This window comes from Falco peregrinus, chromosome 14, assembly GCF_023634155.1.
Source record: "Falco peregrinus isolate bFalPer1 chromosome 14, bFalPer1.pri, whole genome shotgun sequence".
Taxonomy (NCBI): Eukaryota; Metazoa; Chordata; class Aves; order Falconiformes; family Falconidae; genus Falco; species Falco peregrinus.
Genome location: NC_073734.1, coordinates 439,043 through 457,819, shown reverse-complemented (window position 1 = coordinate 457,819; position 18,777 = coordinate 439,043). Strand labels below are relative to the sequence as shown.

The 18,777-nt window shown below is 49.8% G+C and overlaps 1 pseudogene; it reads right to left on the bottom strand.

The window, feature by feature from the left end:
* LOC129785675 (hydrocephalus-inducing protein homolog) overlaps nucleotides 1–18,777 on the bottom strand; it is a 67,500-nt pseudogene continuing 48,723 nt past the window's right edge.

Genomic DNA, 18,777 nt, shown 5'->3' with positions numbered 1-18,777 from the left:
CTACACCGCGAGCTGCCCGGGGAGGAGGGAGGCATTGCACCGGGACAGCAGGACCCGAACAGCTCTGCGGGTCACTGCCTGCGACAGGCATGCAAACCCATCATTTCAACACCAGTACCAGCCATCCCTGGTGGCTTGCTCTCGCCACAGATGGAAAGCGGGTTTTCATGGTGGATTCAAAGAAAGCTGCCCTGGGAATCCCTCCCCCACTTGGAGGTTACTGTTGTCCCCCAAACAGCTGGAAAAGCAGCAAGGAGGAAATTCGCCCCCCTCCCCCTTGGCCCAGGAGGCTGAGCCTGGCCTCTCGCACGCTGCCTGATGCTTTACCCGCAGACCCAACCAAGCCCACAGAGCCAGGCCTGGGTGAACCAGCTCCACAAATCCAGCCCACCTAGCGTGGAGCAGAACAAACCTCCTCCCAACCCTGTTTTTAAGCCCCTCACAGATCCCACCTCCAGTGAGCGGCACATCCCACCCAGCGTCTGCACGGGAGCCCTCCCTGGCTGCACCAGCCCTGCCCCCCCCCAGGGCAGCGACCCAACCTCCTCCTGACACGCAGCTTGTCAGCTGCAGCCTCCATCAGTTCCACGGCCTTTCCCTGCGGCTGGCCTCCGGAGATGCTCTGCAACGCGACGGAGCCCACACGCTCTGTAGCTACACAACCCTTACCGTTATATTTTTGTGCAACACCACAGCTGGTTGGGCCCCCAGCAGGTGTGAAACTCACCTCACCACAGGCAGGCTGAGGACAAACTTCACACCCCAGACTCTGTCACAAACAGCAGTCTGACACAAAGCAAACGCAGACCTAATGGGGAAAGCGTCGGGAAATCCATGCCCTTCCAGGAGCAAAGGGCCACAGGGGCCTCTTGATCTCAGAGCTCCAAAGACACGACTCTCCGTTAAATACCACCCAGAAAACAGAGGGAAAACTTGTAAAGATGATCCAGACTCATTTCTGCACAAACATCTATGCAAGCTGTCTGTTTTACTGAGGGGTGCCCCAGCTAACACTGCCCCCAGAGCCAGGCTCCTCTCGCTGCGTTGGGACGGAATATCTTGCTTTCTCTCCGAGACAGCAATATGGGAACGTTGCATGTAAAAATCAGGCCACAGGCTGCTACAGACCAGTCAATTTTCATTGGGAAATAGCCCCACAGATACTTACCATCTCTACACAGAAGGAAGCAGGGATGACAGCCTGATTGGAGAGGTGGAGAGTTTTGGACGCATCTTGTAGGACTTCAATACTGCTGGAATTTATCTCACTCAGATGCACGTAGACAACCCGTTCTTCTCCAATGCTCACTAAAGACACATTCTGCTCCAGGAAGCAGGTAGGAAAGAAAAAAGAAAAGCAGGGGAAGTTAAAAAATATGAGACAGCTCTAAGTGTCCTCCTCGACTGGGCGATAAGTACGGCTGTTGGAAGTTTTCAGTGTTGCAAGGCTGAAACAGAAGGCCTGGGGCAAGTGCAGGCTCGGGAGTGACCCCATCTGAAAGCCACAAGCTCCCGTTCTCAGGGGACAGAGAAACCCTGGGTCCCACGCTCTCCTTTCCAGACCTCCTCCACAGTTAGCTCTCCTTTCTCTGCCTTGTGCCTGCTCCCGCTCCTTCTGCCGCTCAGCCTTGCCCCAAACCTCCCTGACCGCTGCTGCTGCACAGCGACACTTGGACAGTTACTTCTCTGACATTCCCAAAAATGCACCTCTGAAAACCAGCACAAGCCAGAAGCGAAGCAGGCTCTTCAGAGCAGAGATCGTGCAAGTTATGGCCTCTGATGTGTGCTTATGTGTATTCCTGGTATGGCATGAATAACAGGCATTAATTATTCATTACATCATTCAAGTGGTGTTTTTTCTCGACGGTCACAACCAAAAGCTTTCTCCTTGCAGAACTGGCACAGACTACTGGAGGAGGAACACAGATCCCTTTGCTAAACCACCTTCCCACATCATTAAAAACAACGAGAATTTGTCCACTCTTGCGGTGGATTTCACTGGTTCCAAACACCTCAACACTTCAACAGGATCTGAATGCATAGAACTCCCAACACTGACCAGACGCCGTATGATTCACTGGAGGGCACAGAGTACGATTTAACCGAAAAAGAAACCAGCTTCCACGATGTAAAACCTTTAATGATGTCTGGCTCAAGGAAGTGGTATTGACCGCTGTCAGAATCACCAGCCCAACTCAGCCAGAAGCAGCAGCATCCAGAAATGCTCATCCCTTGACAAGGCTGCGTGCAACTAAGAGCCAAAAACCTCACCTACCAAGGCTGGGGCCTCCAAAATAAGGAACTGAAGCCATGCACGATGATGCATGTCTGGGCGATGCTGCCCAAAGCTCCCGGGAAGGAGGAGCTGCAGGGAAGAGCTGCGCCTCGCCAGCCAGCTCAGCTTCCCGGTGACAGCGGGACAGCAGCAGCAAAGGCAGGGCAGAGCCCTTTGGGGATGAGCGGAACAACATCTGGAGGATGCCCAGGAGAGCTGCCTTCTGTCAGCCTGTGTACTAACACCACGCATCCTCACCACCAAGGAGAGGGCTTCAGAAACGCTACCCCTTCATCTACAGGGTTCTAAAAGGGACAAGGAAAATGCCATGCAACAGCGTTACAGGCAACATGGCACAGGGAAAGGCAGCAACAAGCGATGGCAGCTCTGCCACCAGTAACGCCAGCGCTGGGATTTACCAGCTCCTTCATGCAGATGACACACGCCAGACTGGAGCTGGCACGCGTTCACCTGCAAACAAAATACCCGACAACGGAGCTGTGGAGGGACTCTGCACAGCCTGGATGAAAGATCTGTACCACGTTCTGCCTGAAACGGTGGTAAAGACCAGGCATCGACACTGGGCACCCCAGCCTAAGGCAAGAACGAGCTTTGAAGTTCTACTGGAACACACTGCAGCGATTCCCAAGGTCAGACTTGCAGCCGTACGGGTAGGATCTGCCACCAGCGCAGGACACGTAACAAGACAGCCAGCTCTTCTGCCAGCCCAGAAAGCTTTGGGTGCGTCAGCTACCAGGGAACTACTGGAACTGCACTGCAACCAGAAGACAGACCTATAGAAAATGCAACGCATCTAGTCCTTTCTTTAGGCACAGCTACGCTTCTCCAGCTGAAATGCTCGCCCTTTGGGCAAAACATTGACACGTTCACGTCCAAACAGAAAAGATTAAGGTAAGGTCAACTTTCAATTTATAAATTGTTGGCCCAAGCGTAAAAGCTTTTCAAGGTACCTGTAGTTCAAAATCCAGCTGACATTTAAACAACTGGTTATTCCAGTGGGGAGAAACCCTCCTCTTTCGGGGAAGCATGCCTTCTGTTTGCAAGCAACTGTTTTGTCAAACTTGAGACTTCCCTGCAAAGCCTGCATTGCCTGGCCTTGCTGTTGACTGGTTTACATGCACACCCCCAGCAGCCAGGGTTGAGATGATCAGTGGCATCCAGGGGATTTGGCATCATCGTTTCAATTTGGTTTATAAAAAGTTTATATCCCTGCAATTGTTTTCAAAATGTCAGCCTTCCTTTCTGTTACAGAAAGCTTCACGTTCTCGGGAATCCTCTGATATCCCCTTCCGTGCTCAGGGAGAGGACAAGACATTTTAAAACAGCTGCTTCAAAAGTTAGTATCCTTTTAAATTAAAGTTTAATTAACTAAATTTGTTCTCGATTTCAGCCAGTGGAAGCCAGGACACCAGATACAACATTCTCTTGCCTACACTTTGTTGTTGCTGCTGTATATGCCTGAATGCAAATGTCCTGTAGGAGCCTTTAGTCCAGGAATGCTTTGCCTCACCCCTTTTCAAGCTTGGTAGGGAAAAAAAAAGAAAAGAAAAAAAAGCTTGTGCTCCAGATGCAAGCAGTGTGGAGTCTCATGCGTCTTTGGCTGGGGCTTTTGGCAAAGAGATATGATGGATATTTCTCAGGCGGGATGGACCTGACTTTCAGGAAAGCTTAAATCCAGCTTTACAGAAATCATCATTTCAGCACGGTCTCTTACACCGCTCTTGCTTTAGTGGTATTCAGCGATGTCCCCGTGCGCTCCCGAACAAGAGTTCTAATGAAGCAGCGGTTGCTGCTCATCTCGTAACGCAGGAGAGCGAGAGACCCAGGAATTGCTCTGGGTTTCAGACTGGGCTTGTTATCCCGCCTCACACGTCCGTAATTAAACACCATCTCAGACACTTAGATTTCCACCTAAGAGGACACCACCCTTCTCTAGGCATTAGCTGCTACTTATGCCATGAATCCCTTCTTTCCGTGTCCGCACCAGCCACGTATTGTCACGTTCTCCTTTTCCCTGGCAGAACCCCTGTACACTTTATGCCCACCAAGATGAGTCACACAAAGGCACGCATCTCGCCTAGCACTCACCAGCGGGGATCTTTCATTCCCAAACACTGAGACACTAGCCACAGTGTCCTGCCTTCCTATCGCCTGGGCTTCCAGCGTCAACGGGATCTCCACCAAGCTGTGAGGCTGGATAATCCCACACGGCACAGGGCTGCAGTACCACACAGCAGCATCCTCCTTGTGCTCCTATAAGGGACAGAATCAAAGACAACTTCAGAGTGTCCTCTGAGGAAACTCCAAGCTCCTTAACATCTACCACAACGGCAATTCACCCACATTTTTAAAAATCCCTAGGAGAAAGCAGAAAGGCGCAACACAAGGAGCAAGATTTATATGGGCCTAATTAGCATCCTCACAGGGTCCAAAAGCTGCTGCACTCACAAACGCCCACTCCGGTGCTGGCGGCCTCCTTGCAGCAGCTTTTCACAACCCTCCAAGTTCTCCTGCATGAAAGCACCCCAAAGACTAGAACCGAAACTGCTTCCTGAAGAGTTCAAACCGCTCCTGAAGTTCATATTCAGGTAGCTTCCCGTTCTCTCCAAAACTTTAGGTTTGAATATAAAACAGCAAGGTCTTATCCAAACCCCGTTTCTTTCCTAATAAACCCCTCGATAACGACGTTTGAGGGCAGGAGGCGAACACGACGCCAAGCCTGAGGAAGGACTCCATAGCAGCCTGGAAGATCGCTGTCGTTCACAAGGGTCAGCATCCACTCGCAAGGGAACTTCAGAAAGCACCGTCCAAATGTCAGAACAGGGCTGAGCACGTGCAGCGGAGGAACGACACATCCGGGTGAAGAGATGACCAAAGGGAATTAGAGACACTGAGAGAACGTAGAAGTTGTTTACTCCCCAAACAGCATGAAACAGACACAACGCATTTGTCTCTGCCAGATAGACATTTCCTACCTCTACGGCAATCGATCACCTCTAACTTCTTACTCAACAGCCTCTTGTAAAGGAGGGGCAGCCCCAGACTCCCGTGGCAGAGGCTGCCCAGTGCCCTGCCCCAGTGCTCTCTCATCAAGCTTTGCCCCTCCCTTGCCCCAGGAGGCCGGCAAGGACCCTCCCGCAGTCCCAGCAAGGCACGAGCTCTGCGGGAGCCTTCCCGCTGAGGACCAGCGCTCCCCAAAGCTCAAGGAAAACAAGACTCCCGCATCTCAGTAAAAGCAACTCCCTCCTCTCCCGTACCGCTCTCGCCCTGCCTGAAACCTCAGCCGCTTGCCCCCGCGATGGAGGGCACCAGCACCGCCTGCCTCTCGCAGTGGGTGACCAGCCTCTCCCAGCTCCTGCAGCTGCCTGGGTCCTCCACACACCAGCCCACACACTGACTCTTCCCATTCCCACTCGTTTTACAAAATTGCAGCCCAGGCACCCAGTGGGTGACTCTGCCGGGGAGAGGGAACAGCACCAGCGAACTGCGTCCCTCTCGTCATTAAACTGGCACCCGCTGCGGCGCAACGGCATTGAACGTGGCTGCAGCTTTTGGCTTAAGTCTGGGAACGTTCATGCTCAAGAGAACCAGAGAAACCTGAGCTCACCTGCCACACCAAGGACTAGTTTCCCCTCACCACTCCTGCCGTAAGCCCCTTTCCCATTTGCACACGCCTTCATTAACTGAGCCAGACCCCAGCTTTCAGCAGGCTGCTCGCCGCCTTCCAAACAAATGCTGCATTTTGGGCCAACCCAGCACAAGCCCACCGCTTGCAGGGAGAAGCAGGGGCAGTCCTTTGGAGATTCATTACTCCTCAAGTCCCAGACAACAGGCCAATAGTGAATATAATCACTGCTCCCTTAAAAATAAAATAAACCAAAAAAAAAAAAGACAGAGGCATGGCCCTGAGCACTGAGCACAGGTGCCTCTCAACATGGGCTGCTTTCAAAGCACGGCTGTGCTCACAGCGAGCTGGGCAGAACTAGCTCGTTAAGCAACATTTCTCATTTGGAGCTGAAGCCAGGACACCCCACGCCAGGCAGCGTGCTGGGCATGGGTACGCGGGGAAAGGTGGCCAGCTGCAAGGAAAGCGCCGGTACCTGGCTGTGAGAGGCACGCCAACACCTCCTGGCCAACACCATCCACGCCCACCACCAGCGCCAGCTCGTATCGCCTCACCGTGCTGGAACACAGGGTGACCTGGTAGAGGAGAAGAGCGTCAGATACTTAATCACTGCCAGAAGCCATCAGCCACGCGTGGTGTCCTCTGGCTCTCACCCACGCTCAGGAAAGGGAGCAGTATTTTGCCTTAGTTCTCCTGCTGGTCCACGTGTAGACCACTGTCTTTCCGAGTAACAAAACTCTTCTGGCGATATCCGATTTATTAAGTACGCCTTGCATACCAGGGCATATGTGAGCTAAATTAAAGCACAATTCATGTTCTACTTGCCACTGGGACCAATTTTTACTCTCGACTACAACAGCATAAATCCAGAGGAAATCTGTTGACTTTCACAGAATGAGTCCAGCTTTACAGTGGGAAGCCGAGGGCAAAACGTGGCCCAGCAGCAGCTGTGCAGCTCACGGCTGCTGGAGCTTTTCCAGTCCTCGCTGCAGTGGATGCAACCATTCTGCTCCACACGAGAGGAAAGATAAGACCGGGAAGAATAGCAAACTGCTTTATGCAATGACATCTTTCTTTTAACAGTCACCTTCTGTCCCCATCCTTCCTCGGCCCGCTTTAAATCAAATTGCTCTAAGCAGCTCAGACACACACGCGTGGCTTCTGTGCTTGACCGTAGGGTACATGATCCTTGGCTTACAACTTTGGAAACAAAACGGTGCTCCGCCCCAGAGTACCCCAGCTCACAAAAACCTAACACGAACACCGATCTCTTACTTGCGTTATGCCCAAAGCCAGCAGCACTACAGCCCTCCTGCGCACCAGTGAAGCTTCAGCTCCACCTGCTGAAGCACGTATGGCCGGGCTCGTGCCATACCTGGATACCCAGGGCTCCTTGGGAGCGGATGGTCCCCTTGCAGGGCATTATGGTGAATTCAGTTGGCTTGATGTGATGTTGGGCTCCCTTTCTCCAGGACGGGCAAGTGTTGTCTGATATCTGAGCAAAACTGGTGACGCTGCGCTGTCCTGAGCCTTCGCCAGGGATGCGAAGGTTGAAAGTCATGGGAACCAAGGAGGTGTTAGTCAGGCGACACGGCAGGGTGCGAGGAAAGCCTGGGAAGGTGAGACAAATATCAGTCAAGTCCCCGGCTATCCCGTGATTCCTGGTGTGACTCTCCTGTTAGGATAGACCGGTGCTTGTTGTTTATCTCTTTTCAGTGTGAATGAGAGGTAATGGAGAAGCTCAGGGAGGAGTGAGTTGTGACTGAAGTTGCTTTTTCCATGGATGGCACAGCTTGCTTCCTTGGCAATGGGCAGTGCCGTTGGTGCTGAAGAGCTGTCTCTACCTGTGAGGAGCTCTCTCACCTGCCCCCAAACCAGCCCCAACTCTTTCTCACTGATCAGTGTGCACCCAGACAGAGCATTTATTCTGAAAATTCAGTCTGTAAAATCCCCCATTAACTCCACGAACATTCCCCCAGTTTTCAATATATGAAAGTAGGGCATTGTCATGTAAGGAAAAGAAAGGATGAGACCGGGCACTACAACATGATGCGTTGCACTCTAATGCAGTTTCTCTAGGCAGGACCCTTAAGGCATCTCCTGTTTCTGGGCAACCAGACTGAGCACATGACAACTCGGCCCACCTCACTGCAGGCAAACCTGATGCTTCCTTAGAAATGAGCAGGAACTGTGTCTCACCTTACCTAACAAACGGGGACATCACATCCACACTGCCTTTGATTACTGCCCACAAAGCCTGACATCACTTCAGCTCTGACACTTGCTTTCCACAACGGAAAACCAGTGGTACAACCACACTGGGTGAGGGGGTGGCTGTTCTGCAGAGGCAGGACACCAGCCCGCAGCTTGGTCTGGAGCGGACACCAGCTCTGCCAGAAGACACCTCCCATGCCCTGCTTACCAAGTGCTATTTGAATAAAGACAGGGAGGAAAACCACCTGCAGACACAGCAGATAGTTCCTCTGTGCCCAGCAGCAGTGACCATTGCCCACCGCCAGCAATTACTCCGGCAGGGAGGCGGGGGTGGGGCACAGAAAGGACATGCACCGACTGACCCACTGCACAGCCCCAAATGGGACCGAAGTCACCAGATGCAGACAACAGCCAGCAGCACAGTGACAAGAAGCAAAAATACAATAGCTGCCTTCAGCTGAAAAGGCCTTGTTAATGAAATCAGATTAAAGTAGGAGGAATCTCCTATTACACAACCGCATTTCTGCCGGTGCGTTTCTTGTGGGTCTATTTATTCAAAAGGAAGCAGAGAAGTGGCCGAGTGGTGATGCAGGGAGAGGGGGAAGTGGCTCAGGGAAAGTATTGAGATTTCCTAGAAAGTCCACGAACCGCATGAAACCACAGAGGCATCCTGGGCACAGAATGATCATGGCCCTTCAATCAATCCCCAATTGATTTCACATGTAAACTTTAGATCATCTCAGTACAAAGCCTTTTCTCTGAGACTCGAGATGGAGAATCAGAATCTGCATTTCAGTGGAGATGCTCTGGGTGCTCAGCCACCGGCTCCGTCAGTGGAGCAGTGCTTCGGCTGGGGAAGGAGAAGGAGCCCACATCTCTGGAGACATCACTGCCCAAACCAATGCCGAGCTACTGCCTGGGCTTATTACCGGGCAGGTGATAACGAGGAGCCCTCACAGCACAAACAGCTCACACTAAAGGTCAAGTGGGTAAGTGGTGTCCTCACCTTGCAACAGGAACGTTCACCCTGAGCAGCCACAGGCTAGCGTGTGGCTCCAACGCCCTTCTCCTGCAGCCCCATCCCCTGGGCCCTTCTGGGACAAGGGCTTTCACCATCATTCTGCCGCCAAGGATTGGGAGGCTGGGGCTGAGCAGGCTCTGAGGGCACCAGGAAAATACTGACTTTCTATTCCTTTGGTCCTGTTTGATCTCACGGCAGCAAAACACCACCTGAGCAAGCGGCAGCCCTGGTTCTAACACCCTGAAGGCTGCTGTGGAGGAACACAAGCGACAGACGCTCCCAAAGCGCTTCATTTCAGTAAGGCACAGACCTCCCCACCAGCGGTCCAAGCCCAGGGCACACTCACCAAAGGAGACGTCGCCGAATGGAGGGAAGGTACATGGAAAGGGAAAGTCGGTCCGATGACACAGCCCCTGTAAGGACAAAGGCAGAGGAGGAACTGGCTTGGTTAAAAAGAGCTGCAAAGTGTTCGGCTTTCGTTACCACCGGGACGGATAGAAGCTGGTCTCAGCAGCACGGTGGGTTTCAAATCAACCCGTCACCCCTGCGCTCGGCACAGCATCCCTGTGCACAGGGGCAGCCAAAGCAACGTGGTCAGCAGGTGGCAGCTGCTGAGGTGGCTCAGGGCACCAGGGCAGGCAGGGTACACCCCCAGGTTGCTGCTGGCCCAGTGAAGGACCCTGAACAAGTGATGGCTCTGTGCCTCAGTTTCCCCACCTGTCATGTGACGGGCAGAGCTGTCCATGCAGAAGCAGGTTCATTGTAACTAGCCCTCTCAGCCACAGGTTCCCTGCTTTGGTATCTCTTTGCTGGAACTGGCCTTTCCATGGCCTATATGGACATCTTCCTCAGACCTTATTCCACACTACCATTATGCGTGCAGGATTTTGAGGCACGAATCCACAGGAGCCCCAGACATCTACTGAGAAACGCAGCACAAGTTCTACACAGTGGATGGCGGAATCTTGGAGGAAAGTATCAGCTTGTCACCAGTGCACCGGCTGACACATCCAAGAGCAAGACTGTTTGCACCACCAAACATGAGTGTCCTGAAGCCACCACACCAGCCCGCCCATCCCTAAATTCAGAGAGGTTCCAAACTCCCAAACTCACCAACATCCACTGAAATCAGCACTTGAAGCTGCACAACATTCATTAATTTCATGGTTGATGCCAATCAATGCCAGCTCTGCCTCTTGGTGAAAAAAACAAATACAGATCAAGGAGCACAGTGACCCGTGCCTCCTAGTTTTATTCACAGGACTGCCACCGGGTCTCTCGTACACATGAACAGACCCCAGCCTCCCGCAGGAGGGACCTGCACTCACCCGTGGTGTCCCAGTTCCAGCATCCCTTTCTAAAGAGCAAAAGAACAAGCGTTCAGGACCTCGTCAGGTCTGTTTCCAAGCAAAGAGTGATCACCTATGGTTTGGGCATCTTCTGACTGCACAATCAAAAAGCACTCAAAATCTGACTTTCAGGAGTTTCAATCCCATGCTAATTCTCGATTCCTGGAGCTGAATCCGTTCCTGAGAACAAGTTAGGTAGCAAATCCCTTCTGGCAATGAGGTTCCCTCTCCAAGGACCTCACGTAATCAGACTTAACCTGCCAAGCCCCAGCATCCTACTCTGGATGGAGCAAAGGGAGCAGACATGCTTTCCGTAATAGCACTTGCCAAAAGACAATAGAAAACTGCCTCCAAACCAGCCACAACTGGGTCTCACACTGGGAAACTGCCAAGGGTGAGCCTTGCAGCGAGGGGGGAAATAACTGCCGTTTCTGCTGAGCACACAGGAGCTGTGCTCAAGGAAGTCAGACCTGAAGGACTGCCCAGAGGGCTTGGCCAAGCAGCCAGCCCAGAGCCCTGTGCGCTACAGCCGGTAACAGCGCAGCTTGCAAGAGAACGGGGGAAGAGGGCAGTCTTTATGGCAACAGCCACATCTTCCAATAGTGCTTCTGAAGGGAGATCGGGGTCCTCGCAGAGCAGGAAGGAGCACAAGGTAGGAGAGGAACCACCTGCACTCCCACCGCTGTTCCTTCCTCTGCAGCCCCGTGTCCCACCAGCCAGCTCACCTCCACTCAAAAGAACTGGGAGTTTTTCCCTCCCTGGAGAACTAAATCCAGTGCACAACCCCCCCTGAAGAGGGAGGCTCGGCTTGCCCCGGTGGGTGGGCATCTCAAAAGCATTTGAAACAAACAGCTTGAGTTGTGGGGCTGGAGAATGAGAGATAAGGGCTGGACAGGGGTCCTTGGAACAAAGGCAAGACAGAAAGCAAGGAGGCAGATGCCATCTCGAGGAGAGGAGTCTGCAGTGGGAATTACTGTGGAGGCACCCCCCAGGCTCCTGTAACCCTCCTCACCTGACGGTCAAGGTCACGGGCTCAGGGGACCCATCCGCACTGAACCGGAATCCTTCTGTGAACTGCCCCAGGGCGGTGGAACTGAAGGAGATCTGGATGACTTGGAGGACATCTGGTAAAACGATGCCCTCCTGGGGGAGAAAGGAGAAGCAGGAGCCCAGAGCGGTCGCCGGAAGGACCAACTTGGAGGGGGCATCAATGACTCCTTTGTTAAACAGGATCACCTGCAGCAGCAAGAAAGCAAAATGGAAATACATGAGGAATCTTCTTTCCTTACAGAAGGCTGATTTGTTTTCTAATTAAACTTCTACAAAAGGCAGAAGATGCTGTGTGCTGCTGCTTGGCTGAAGCCAAAGAAAACACAACAGGACAGTTTCTGCCTTTGGGTTTTTGCATGCAAAAAACCCCAGTGATAACTTCACATAAACAGAGTCACTCTGGGTTTATTCCACTGACACAGAGCAGTCCGCTTGGACTTGCAGGGCTGAGGATGTGCTCAGCATCACCAAGGCGATGCAGACCTGCCCCAAAGAGCAGCAAAGGGCGGTCGCAGCATTACAGCGAATCGTCACCTAACTGCTCCCGCTCCAGATGAGCCCAGTCCTGCCAAGGGCAAAACACATTCAGCTCCCGTCACAGCCAGCAAGTTTACTGGATGTAGAAAATACCTTGGGACAGCCCCATAACCAGCTTCAGCAGCACTCCCCGACTCTGCTAGGGTACGTCAGTGAGGCGCATTTTGTTCTTTTCTTTGATCTGAGAGTCTCTTTGTCTTTGCTCAACCAGACATGTCAAGAAAGGATGAGAGGGAGGGGCATAGCAGCTCCACCTGCTCTAAAGAATCTCTTTCATAAATATTCACAGCCATCATCTACTAATTTACCATTATTTACTGCTCCAACAAGCTACACAATCCTGCAGCATTTGCTGAGATTCAGCAAGAAATGCCCACACCTGCCTGTGAGTATCAGCACACTGGTGGTCACCAAACCTACCCAAAGCAAAGCTCTACAGTTTCCGAAGGCTGCAGGTGAAATCCGGCCATTTCTGTGGACTTATCTACCTGCTTGGCAGTTATTTTCCCTAACTTTTGTCCTCGCAAAACCTGTCAGAAAAACTGAGACAGAAGCAGAGGTACAGCCCTTGTTTTTTTAATTTTGCAGCTGCTGTTGAAAACATTCCTGTATTCAAATTCTGCACTGGTAACTTGGAAACTACTCATATGTTTTACACCTTAATTACAAATTGCACTTAGGGATCCTACACTGAAGTTTACCTCCAGTCTGGCTACTTAATACAGCACTTGGAGTATCATCTACTTATTCACATTTTCTCCAGTAATGAAACCAACACATTGATATATATAGAATCAATAAAGAATCAGCATTAAAAAATGCATACATACAGTGCACAATATTTTGGCAAGAAAACACCTTAACGTGTCCTTCCCTGCAACAGTCAAGCTTTTGAAAATGTCTGGCACGATGTACTGCCTGATTTTCTACCGCCTCCAGTTGCTGTATCTTGGGGGTTTTTTTGGTTGGTTTTTTTTTGAGAAAACTTGCCACCATCGGCGGGGGGAGGCAAATACCCAGAAAGCTCCTTTGCTTCATTTCCAGAACTGCCCTGCTCTGTTCATAGAGCCAGAGGGGCACCAGGTCTGAAGGGTGGCAGGAGGCTGGTCAGCAGGGACAGCGCTCCCGGTACCTGCGCGGGCAGCTCTGCGCGGGGAGGCTGCCCGGCTTCCCTCCGGCGCCAGGATCCAGCAAGTTGCGCTTCACTGAAAGGTGTTTGCAACGGACTCGAGTCGGAACACAACCCCTTTGTTCCAGCTGCTTTTTAACCGCCAGGGTACCAGGGCGCAGTGCATCTAGGGCTGAAACAAAAGCCTCTGGATCCTGACCTTTTTGACCCGGTGTTGCTATCATGTGTCAAGGGCTGGATTTTCTGCATGAAGCCTCCCAGCTGGTCTCAAAGGGAGGTTGCCAAAACGCAGGGATCGGGGCTTTGTGGACAACATACACACCTTTCAGACCCCATCAAAACTATCCAGATTCTGCAAAAACTCCCACATTTAACTTACATCAAATAATGCGTGCACATAACTGCCTGTGTTGCCAGAAATCCAGCAGGTGCACAAAGCTCACTGCTGCCCCAGGGGCCATCAGGATCCACCCCAACCCCAGCAAGCCCCACTGCTCACCTCGTAGCTGGGGGCTGATGCAACAAAAACCTTCCCGATGTCCAGCTGGTCAAAGCTGAAGCGCAGCTGGGGCCCTATGCCGCTCCCTTTGATGCGCAGGGGCAGCCTGGTCTCACGGCCTGGGGAGAGGTTGCCATGTCAGTACAGAATTCCTTCGGTTCGCCTGGATTTTCCAGGCAGCCTCAGAGCCAGTCCCCGACTCCGGGCTGGGTGGCACCAGCACTAGATGCTCCGCGAGAAGATACGGGACCCTTCTCTTCCCTCAGCAGATCAACTTTGCGGCTGGTTTCTAACTTCTGACGGAGCCCTTGGGCTGGTTTGTAACTTAGCAATCAGTTTGCACCCTCAGAAAGTGATGCTGCGTATAAAACATGATTTCTGAATTCCTTCCCATGCACTTAAACGAGCTTTGAAATCCATTCAGAGAAGGCACAAAGCTCACAAAACAGAGCCGGAGAGAAAAATCTGCTGTCTGTATCGCTGCAATCGGAGACGACCGCACAGGAGCTGAGAAGTATGAGCCCAAGCAAGGCAGAGCAGCCTGCTGACAGCGATACCCCAGCAGCCTGCTGACAGCGACACGCGCACCCGAGCGCTGCCTCAAGCAGGCAGAGCATCTCAGCCACCACCTGCGCCTAACGTAGGGCTCCGTACCGGGGTGCTCCAGGGCTCACCGCCTGCAGCAGCGCCTTGTTAAGACGGGGCTTTACGGTCTCCAGAGAGCAGCACTCACCTGTTCCCACCATCAAACCAAGAGCTCAGCTTTGTAAAGACGCCCCACCTGAAGCATACTGAGCAGTTACGGAAAACCAGCCTCCTCGCTACTGAAACCAGATAAGCTCTAAGTGTACTGCTAACACACATACCCCTTGCTGCAAAGGCAACTGAGACCACAAGGCTTACAGCTGAACTCCAGGATGCTGAGTTTCTTCCTTAAGTCTGCTAAGATGGCATAGTGCAGGATCTTTCAGTCTGAAGCCTTTCTTGAACCACTGGAGCAGCCTAAAGTGCCTGAATTCTAGCTCAGATTTTGGCTTAGGTCCCCCTGCTGTTATAGATTTGCTAATAAGTTAAGATTGATTGACTTTATTTGATTGATTATTTGATTTTATAAAATCAATCATGTAATAGAAATATAAGAGGATAAGAAAATATATTTTAATGAAACTTATAGTTATAGTAAAAAGCGGCTATAAAAAACCCTCTGTACAGCCCCGTACCAAGGCCGGAGGAATTGGTCAGAATCACCTAGTAGGAATGTTTAGAACTTAGATAACAGACTTAAGATTTGAGATGATTGTTTATATGTAACCTAGGAGGATGTACTAAAATGTCAAAATGAGAATTTATGTGAACTGGGAAGAGTCGAGTGAAGCAACCCATAGCTGCCGGCCAAGAAACAGTTACCTCAAGTGGCAGGTAATTCCGGCAGGGGGAGATCGAGACCACCGACTCACATACCACCTACCCAAATCGTACCCCAGACCCATTTCCGGACCTTTCTAACCTTTACTGCCCAGAATCGGGTACGAGAGTATGTTAATGATTTATGGGAAATCTTACGATTATGCATGGATATTTAATGAATATGTATGAATGAGTTCTATATAAGGTGTATGATTTTGAACCATGGTGTGCGTCGATCGTGAGGGGACTCACTCACGCACCCGGCCGTCCATAAAGAAATGTCTGCTTATCTACATCACATTGGTGTCGGTAAGTTCTTCATTCCGAGATTTCGGTAACAGTTTTGGCGACCCAGATGGGACCTCGCGGAAGGAGACCGGAGGAGTCGGGGACCTGATCGGTTCCAGCCGGCACCGAGGATTTCTCGGGGATACCCATCGATCCCCGATCCGTAAGGCTCTTCGCGACGTTCCCTGGATTTTGGTAAGACACTTCTTCTTGTAATTGTAGTAAGTGGGTAGGAGTCCCACTATAATAAGTGTATGGTAAGGAGTGGGTTGGAGACCCACCAGTGGGTTTGAGTCCCACTGAGTAAGTCTGCCTGTCAGACGCGGTGAAAGCTGCGCAGGCTTGGACTATAAGGATCCTTGTGGAAGAGGAAGCCTAGGCGCCTGCCCGTAAGACATAAGCGAAAGCTATTGCAGGGTTGGACAAAAGTGGAAACAAGAGAACCTACATGCTCTAGTGTTCTCTAAGGTAGTGCCTCTAACAAGAAGTTAGGAGGGGTTTTTCTTCTGATACAGAATTGTTTATTGTGTCTGTGTATCGAGAAGAAAATTAAGAAGTGTATAATATTGTGTTTTATGTCTTTGTTTAAAGTAACAATTGTGGAAAAGTGTGAGTGTGGCTGTAAGGGTGAGACGTGCAATTAAGCACGAAAGCGAGTGTGGAGCGTGGATCCGCGGATCGGGGAGACAGAGTTGAATAATTGTGTATTGTACTGTGAGTGATTATACCATGGCATCTAAGTTAACTCGGTTGTTTAAAAGTAAAAGCATGCGTAATCTTGCTGTAAATGATAAAATCCCGAAAAATTCTCCATTGGGATGTTTATTGGCACATTGGGGAGATTTATATGAGGATTTGCCAAAAAGCCAGATGATTGAGTATTGTAATAATTGGTGGCCTCTGTATACATTGGAAAATCAGGAAAAGTGGCCCATAAATGGAACACTGAATTATAATACCATTCTGCAGTTGCTCAACTTGTGAGATCGGGAAAGGTTGTTTAAAGAAAAAGATTGTTACTGAGAGTGATGATGGACCAGAATTAGATATATCCCCTCTTAGGAGAGAAAGGAATCAGGGTCGAGAATCTAGGGCACGAGAACAGGCGATTGAACCGGATAGCAGTGGAACAGGAGATGTGGAAGAGAGATTATCGGAGATTGTAATTCATACTCCTGTTTCACGGAGAACTCGGCAACAGACACAGACTATAGCTCCCCTGCGACGGGGAGCTGGTAGTGATGGACCGGTCTATGTGAAAGTACCTTTTACAGCTATGGATTTGATGACTTGGAAGCAGGCAGCAGGAAATTATAGAGAAGATCCTGAAAAAGTGGGCAAGGTGGCAGATACTATAACTAGAACACAGAATCCAGACTGGAATGATTTACAGGTGATCCTGGATAATGTGTTAGATGATACAGAGAAGCAAATGGTATTAAAAGCTGGTAAAGCTCAGGCAGAGTTGGATGTGATGAGTGGAATTACAGGTGGAACAATAGAACAGAATTTTCCATCTGGGGATCCGCAGTGGGATCCAAATAATGTAACACATAGAGAAAGACTGAGACGGTATCAGAAATGGGTTTTATATGGGATTAGACATGCCATGCCTAAATCTCTGAATTGGTCTAAATTATATGAAGTAAGACAAGATAAAAATGAATCTCCCTCAGCATTTTGGGAACGATTAAAGGAAGCTGCCAGAAAATATACTGATTTGAGAGTGGAAACAGAGGCAGCACAAATGCAACTGGCTTTGATTTTTATGGGGCAATCGGCACCAGATATAAGGAAAAAACTCCAGAAACTGGAGGGAGAGAATTCAAGGAGTTTGAATACAATGCTGGAAGTCGCATGGAGGGTATATAACAACAGAGAAAGAGAAGAAAGAAAATCAAGGAGAACAGATTTATTGGCAGTAATGACAGGAACGGTAGACAGAGGAAGGGGCAGAGGAAGAGGACGAGGATTTAATGGGAGGGGAGGTTGTATGCACTGTGGCCATCGGAAATTTAATACCCCCTTAGGAGTAAATCAGTGTGCTTTGTGTAGAGAGGAAGGACATTGGAAAAAGGATTGCCCTAGAAACAAGAGTGTTTCTCACGACCTTGCCAAGATAATGATTTTAGACGACTGAAGGGGACCGGAGGGAACCCAGCTGAACCTCTGGTTAAAATTTAGCTGGGAGATAAAGAAGTTAAATTTTTAGTAGATACAGGAGTGACATTTTCGGTATTAAATACATGTAAAGGAAAAATAGGAACAAAACCAGCCAATATAATAGGAGCAACAGGGAAAGAAGAAAACCAGGCCATTCCTACAACACCTAGATTTGAAATTTGGAAATAAGATAATTACACATGAATTTTTGTATGTACCAGAATGTCCGATACCCTTGTTAGGAAGAGATTTGTTGTCTAAATTAAATGCACAAATTGTTTTTGATGAAGGAGAACTTTTCTTGAAAATACCCGAGTCAAAAACGGGAGAAACCTTGATGCTACAAGAAAGAGTAAAGGAACAAGAAATTCCACCGGAGGTGGATTTGGCAGTGATCCCTACTGTATGGGAAACAGATATTCCTGGTAAATCGAAGCTAGCAGAGCCTGTTAAAATAGATTTGAAGGAAGGCGCAGGAACAGTGAGAATTAAACAATATCCAATCAAACCGGAAGTGAGACAGGAATTGAAGAAATTGAGTGATAAATTTTTGGAGTATAACATTTTGGAAGAATGTGAATCTGAGTATAATACTCCTATCTTACCAGTCAGAAAACCCTCGGGTGAATATAGGCTGGTACAAGATTTGAGAGCAGTAAATCAACTAGTTAAGGATATTTATCCTGTAGTAGCAAATCCTTATACACTGTTAACAGCATTGAGGGACACTTATCAACGGTTTACAGTGCTTGATTTAAAAGATGCTTTCTTTTGTATACCTTTGGAAAAAGAAAGCAGAAAACTGTTTGCTTTTGAATGGGAAAATCCTCAAACCGGGCGAAAGATGCAGTTGACATGGACTAGATTACCCCAAGGATTTAAAAACAGTCCAACTATCTTTGGAAATCAATTAGCAAAGGAACTTGAAATGTGGAAACAGGATAAATCAAGACCTGGGCATTTACTTTTACAATATGTGGATGACATATTGATTGCTACAGAAGAAAGACTTACCTGTATACAGGTGACTATCGACCTCTTGAATTTCCTGGGACTAAATGGATACAAAGTGTCCAGGAAGAAAGCCCAGACAGCCTGCCAGACTGTGATATATCTGGGCTTTGAGATTTCAAAAGGACAACGACAATTAGGAAAAGATCGCAAAGAAGCTATTTGTGGTATACCTGAGCCGAGAAATA